Below are 7,487 nucleotides of genomic sequence, written 5' to 3' on the forward strand. Positions count from 1 at the left end.
CTATCTGTGATGAGGGCAAGGTTTTCTCTTTTCCATCTTTGAAATGGCATGGGTTTCTTCTCCCCTACCCCTGATTTAAATGAACCTGGGAAGCAAAATAATATATATATTCTTCTAGGTATTTTCTGAGGCTTTTAGCTGCTATAGTTCAGAAATAAACACTGAATACTGACTGTCCACAAAGACTTATTTGGACAGTCACAGGCAATGATGTGCAAGGCTCTGAAACAAAGTAGTTCTGTGCTAACAATTGGACTGGAAATGAACAGTCACGGGATGCAAATCGAAGCTCATGGGTTTTCTAGCTTTTAAAATGGGATTTCATGTTTTATGCACCCACATAGATATAATTAGCATGATTATGTTAATAAAGAATTGGAGTTATAAAATGTTACATTTCCTAAGATTACATATGTGCCAAGTGTTATATTTAAGACTACAGTTCATGTTTAAATAAAATCTCCTTTTTACTTGCTGTCTTTTTTCCCATTAAAAAGCCAGGGAATTAAGATTTGTACACTGTACAGGGTCGTTTTGTGTCAACATGTCACAAACCTTGGAAGAAAGGCTATCCGTCAAGGAACTGCCTTCTTCGGGTTGGTTTGTGAGAATGTCTGGGAGATATTTTTCTTGATTGCTGGTTTTTACAGGAGATCCCAGTGCAGGTGGGTGGTACCATCCCTATGTGGGTAGACCAGGGCTGTTTTTGAAATGTAACTGAGTTTCTGTCTCCAGATTCCACCTTGAGTTTCTCTAGATCCCTCAATGGTGGATCTTGATGTGGAAAATGTAAGCCAAATGATCCTCAATCCAATTAGTTTAGCTTGTGTTATAGAACAGCAACAGAAAGAAATTAGGACATACCCTAAATAATTCTGGCCAATGTACCAAGTATAGTCTGTTATCCCAGAGAATGAATGGACTTATTTACTTTTATTGCCTTAAAATGGAAAAGATTTCAGTGCTTAGAAAATTGTCTCTTCATGCTTCTAAGATGTGTTAATACATTTTAAAATTAAATCAATTTTTAATTTGTATAAATGTTATAAATCTTTTTTATAGATTTCTTCCCTGTCTTTTTGAAACATCTAAATCCTGAATATAAGATGTTTTGTCTCCATACCTAAAGCTTGGTAAGATGAGACAAGATTTTGATTATTCTGTTTTTTTGCTGTAATTCACTACATCCAACTTTGAATATTACAGACTATTACCTGAATTTTAAAATTTCTCCAATTCTAATTTTCCATATTCTCTGAAAAAAAGCCCTTAATTTGTTCTTTCACTTAAGCTTAGATATCATCATATTCTACTTTTCAAAATACCATTAACGATGTGATTCTAGCTTCTTTAATATATGATTTAAATTCACAACATGAGTCTTTTCTTCACAAGTCTCATTTTGTCTTTATTGTTAAGATTTTCTCTGTGTTCTTCACTGATGCTAGATGTTTCTCAAAATAGTTTTCATCTTAAGTTCATTCACTGTATATGTTGTAATTCATTAGGTACTCATAGTGATTTTCATTTTCTATTATACCTTTATGTTTCGGGATAGTTAAATGACTAATATTCACAATATACTGACTTTTAAATTTTCGTGGAAGTGGGGAGGGAGGTGTCTATGTGGGGAAAGTGTCTGTTTTTCAAGTGAAGTTTGGACCTGAGTTTGAACCCCCCAGAATCCACGCAAATGCAGATGTGGTATGCATCTGTAATCATGATGTTACTTGATTGAGATGGGGAGTGAAGGGAAGATATCCTGGAAGGTCGTGGGCTTGCTAGCCTGACCTACACAGACTCCGATGGAAGGTGGGAGGTAAGGACTGGCACTCCAGCTTGCCTTCTGACATCCACAGATCATTCTGACTCTTAATATGCAGAAATGTTTTGTTTTAACATTGTATTTACCTACCTAAGCATTTCAACAGCTTTTAACAGAACTCAACAATTATATAACTGTATATAATTAGTCATACTTTTCCTCTCTCACTTGAAACTTCATATTCCGTTTTCAAAAGTTTCCCCGGACCTGAGATATTAGTTTTGTTATACATTGTAGCATCTCTTGAAGCAACAACATTTTTATTTTTGATCTGATGATGTAAGCCCTATATTATTAGAATTGCTAATGTCATACAACTCCGGCATTCTTGGAACAAACACCATTTATTTGCAATGCATTATTTTTAAAATACCATGCTGAATGCAATTCGCTAGTATTTTATATAGATTTCACATCTAAACTCAAAAGTGAGAGTTTTTGTGTGTGTGTGTGTGTGTGTGTGTGTGTGTGTGTGTCTGCTCACTATTTGTTAGGTATCAACATCAGGTTATGTGATGCTTGAAAGTAGAAGCTGAAATCCTTCACAGATTATAATTTTATAAGTCTATAATTTCATCAATTTAGAAGCACAATGTGGTTTACTTTATTAGTGTCTTCTTGTGTGTGTGCATATATGTGTGTGTGTTTGTTTGTATGCATGTTGAATATGTACATGTGTGTGTAGTTATTCATGGCCACATGTCACATGAAGGTCACAGGACACATTGAGTGTGTCTCTCTCACTCTTAAGCTTTATTTACTTTAACACAATGTTCCTTAGTGAATCTGGAGATAGGCTGTCTAGCAAGACCCAGAGACCAGTATAAGGGCTTGAGTGCAAACTCCCCACACCAATGTGAGAAACAGTGTAGTGTGCCTGTAATCCTAACACCATGGAGAGCTTAGTCACCAAATGCTCTAACCCCTGAGCAAACCCCCAGCTCCCTTAAATGTACTTGTAAACTTATCTCTGTGTATGAAATTTCAGGACATATCTAGTTAACCTTCTTGGTAAATTAGAAATGCCTGTTTTTCATCATAGCCGCATTCTTACAGCAGATTTTATTATCCCCACTTGTTTGCTGATGGTCACATGAGCCAGTTGTACTCTTTCTGCTTCTCTGCTTTAAGTGGACTGATGCTTGGTCTGGCCTCTTCAAGATACTTCCAAGGAGCTCTGTACGCTGGACCCAGAGAAATCCATATACCCGTTGTCATGTGCAACAACTATAGAAGTAAGTTACTGAAATACACAATATACAGACGAAAACATTTTTGATTTTATCTCTATATTTTTTCTAAATTTTATATCCTGAAGGAGATGTGAGAAGTCTAGGCACTATTATTTTGAATTAGAATTTTAGTTTCACTCAGAATTTAATTTCTTCTTTTCTTTTCTTTCCTTTTCTTTTCTTTGTTTCTGTCTAACTTTTTAAAATTAATCATTCCATTCATTTACATATCAACTAATATCCCACTTCCTGGTTAACCCCACCCCCACCACCCCATCCCACGTCTGCCCCCCCCTTCCCTTTGCCTGTATGAGAGTGCTCCCCCACCCCCACTCTCCCATTCTACCACTCCAGCATCACCCTATGCTAGGGCATCAAACCTCCCCGGACCAAGGGTCTCCCCTCCTGTTGTTGTCAGGCAAGGCCATCCTCTGCTAATATGTATCGGAGCCATAGATCTCCAGATATACTCCTTGGTTGACGGTCTAGAGTCTGAGAGCACTGAGTTTTCAGGCCAGCCTGTGCGTTCTTCCAGTGGGGTTGTAATCACCCCTCCCCCCCTTCCCCCGCGCCCCTGCTCCTCCAGTCCTTCTGCCAGCTTCCCCACAGGATTCCCTGAGCTCAGTCTGAGGGTTGGCTCCAAGCATCCACATCTGCATTAGTCAGTTGTTGGCCGGACCTCCTCAGGCACTGCCACACTAGGTTCCTGTCATTGGTGGGTTTGCTGTCTGCAGACATGATGGATCCCCAGGAGGGGCAATCCCTGGTTGGCTCTTCCTTCAGTCTCTCTCAACTTTTTATCTCTGTTCTTCCTTTAGACAGGATCATTTCTGGGTTAAAAACTGGAGATGGGTGGGTGGCCCCGTTACTCAACCAGGGGCTCTGCCTATCTGTTGGAGGTGGTCTCAACAGTTTCTATCTCCCCTTTTTCTGTGCATTTCAGCTAAAGTCATCCCAGTTGAATCCTGGGAGCCTTATGTTTCCCTGGTGTCTGGGTCTCCCCAGTGGCTATCTCCAGTCTCTCATCTTCCCTGCTACATATTTTTATTGGGTTTCCTGACCCTCTGTACCTCTCTTATATCTCCTCCAGTTCCTGTTACTGCCACCTTATTTCCTCTCCCCCTTTCTCCCTCCCCGGTATCCCTCTCCCTCCACCTCCCACAATAACCCTATTAAATATAGAATTAAATAGAGAATTCTCCAATGACTGAGAAGCACCTAAAGAAATGTTCAATATCTTTAGTCATCAGGGAAATACAATTCAAAATGACCCTGAGATTCCACCTCACACCAGTCAGAATGACTAAGATCAAAAACACAGGTAACAGCAGATGTTGGTGAGGATGTGGAGAAAGAGGAACACTCTTCCATTGCTGGTGGGACTGAAAGCTGGTTAAACTACTTTGGAAATGTGTCTGCGATTCCTCAGAAAATTGGTAATAGTTCTACCTGAGGACCCAGTTATACCACCCCAGAACATGTACCCAAAAGATGGTCCAACATAAAACAAGGACACATGCTCCACTGTGCTCATAGCAGCCTTATTTATAATAGCCAGAAGCTGGAAACAACTCAGATGTTCCTCAACAGAAAAATAGATACAGAAAATGTGGTACGTATACACAATGGAGTATATACACAATGACTTCTTGAAATTCTCTGGTAAATGGATGGAACTAGAAAATATCATCCTGAATGAGGGAACCCAGACACAAACGAACACACATGATATGTACTCAGTAATAAGTGGATATTAGTTCAAAAGCTCACAATGCCCATGATCCAACCCACAGACAATATGGAGCATAGAAGGAAGGAAAACCAGGGTGTGGATGCTTCAGTCCTTTCTTCCCAACTTTATGTGTAAGGACGTTTCACCTGTTTTGCTTTACTTTCATGTCTGACCTACAAGGGGGCCAGAAGTGGGCAATAGATACCATGGAATTGGAGTTACAGACAATTTTGAGTGGCCAAGTTGGTATACAGATTCTAAGTTTGTCCTCTGGAAGAACCCAGTGTTCTTCTTTTTTTTTTTTTTTAATTTTGACCTTTTTTTTTAAACTTTTTAAAAAATCTTTATTAACTTGGGTATTTCTTATTTACATTTCGATTGTTATCCCCTTTCCCGGTTTCTGGGCCAACATCCCCCTAACCCCTCCCCCTCTCCTTCTCTATGGGTGTTCCCCTCCCCCTCCTCCCCCCCATTTCTGCCCTTCCCCCAACAATCACGTTCACTCAGTGTTAACTACTGGGCAATCTCTCCAGCTCTTGTTGCCCAGAATTCTTGCTTTGACAGAGTTTCCTTAAACATCCAATATAATGTGTGGTGAATGAGAAATACTTATATCACAAAGGAAAAGAGGATGCATACAAGAGCTTATTCAAAGAACTCTTCTGCAAACAAACAACCAACCCAATACTATATGTACGAAGTAGACACATTATCTATAATATGTAGTATCAGTTTTTCCACCCTGATTCTCTTCAAAGCAAAAAGGTATTGTGAAGATCTATTGATGCTTCCAAAGTGCACTGAAGAACACCCATAGGTTTCTTAATATACCAAAACCTTACTTGGCTGATGCTTGACTCTGAACCTCCACTGGCTTTCTGGTTTACTCAGAGTTCAAACTCTGAGCTGTGTTATACCATCCAAGACAAGGAAGGTGTGTTCCTTTCTTGCTGTACTTATGTCTCCCATTTACCTCTCACCCTGTTTTTTTTTTTTTTTTGTTCTCTGTCTCTCTCTGTCTCTCTCTGTCTCTCTGTCTCTCTCTCTCTGTCTCTCTGTCTCTCTGTCTCTCTCTCTCTCTCTCTCTCTCTCTCTCTCTCTCTCTCTCTCTCTCATTGAAAGCTTTTGTTACACTTGTCTTGTCTTGGTGCAACACCACTTGTCAATTGATTGTCTTGGATCTTTCTCCATACAAACAAGGATACAGTTAATGCCTGGGTCTCCTTGTGAGCCAAGGCTACAGCATCGCCCTTTCAAAGATGCTGTACTGACTACAATTGAAACTGCTTGCCAATGTTCCAGGCACTTGGTCCATAGTCTACTCGTTTTGCTTATCACAATATTAAAGACCCTGAATTTCCTTCATTTATCTTTTAAATTGCTGGTCCTATCATTACAATGTAAACATCATAAGGGCAGGATTTTAGTGTGTTTTTCATTCCTTTATCCTTAGCTTCTAAAAAAATGTTTATTTCATAATAAGTAATAAGAATAGATAATAAATTTAAGTAACAAAATTGCTAATAATGTAATTGATTAGGTAGATAATGCAATGTTAAATATTCAGGTGGCTGTTAGAATTATTATTTAGAATCAACATTGAAGTGGGGACCTATGGATGTTAAAATGGACACTTTTGTATTGAACTCTCTCTTGGATGGCATTTCTCTGTATAGTAATGGCCAATACAAGTGACAAAGAACTCTGAAAACTGTGGTGCTGATTGCAATAGCTCTCTGATGCTGATAAGGTAGAAAAGGCTATTATCCAGTGCAGCACGATTTCCCGCCAGTGATATATGACTTATTGATGTTCTGTTTACAGCAATATCCCTAGAGCCAACGTTAAGCACCATACCTGCCACTGCCCATTTTGTTTGGATGTTAAATATTTTGAACGCTATGCTTGCTGGAGATTAAGAAACACCTTTATTATTGGAATCCTTAAAAAACAAAACAAACAAACAAACCCACAAAACCCTGTTGCTATAGTTCTTCAATGTTCAGCCCCTTGATTCTTTTTTTTCCTCCCCAAAGTAATTATTTTTAATCTTGATTGGTTAAAAATGTACTTTCTTAGAAATTCAATAGTTATATTAGAGTTCATTATAATCTCTTATGATTGCCTGGCTGATTCTGCATTGTTCATTTTCTTTCTCTGTAATGTCCATTCTGGCTTCCTGCAGGTTGGGTATCTTCTTGACATTTACTTTAAAGGTCCACAGTTACTTTTACTGGAGGTCATTGTTGTTCACATAATCTAAGGTGACTGATTCTAAGCATCTCTGTTCCTGAGCCTTTTATTTTTCTCCCCTCTGTCTTTCTTCACTGAGCATATCATTACTGACATTCTATACTACCTACATATTTTTATGTACATGCCCATTAATTGTCTGTCCATCCCTTCAGTTGATCAGAAATTGAATGATAGTTATACCTGGTATTTACGAGATGTTCAATAAACATTTTGTTTATCCAATGGACTAATGCTGACATCCTGTAGAATCTAAATTTTATATTGAGACTAAATCATGTAGGAAGCGATGCACCGAATCAACAGGAAATGCAGGAAGAAGAGTGTAACCCACTTGAAGCCAGGGTCAAGAGCTCTTCTGTGTGTTGTTTCTTCACATGTGGCATCTGGAGGTGCTCTCTCTCTCTCTCTTTCTCTCTCTCTCTCTCTCTCTCTTATTAATTAT

This window comes from Rattus rattus, chromosome 7 (assembly GCF_011064425.1).
Source record: "Rattus rattus isolate New Zealand chromosome 7, Rrattus_CSIRO_v1, whole genome shotgun sequence".
Taxonomy (NCBI): domain Eukaryota; kingdom Metazoa; phylum Chordata; class Mammalia; order Rodentia; family Muridae; genus Rattus; species Rattus rattus.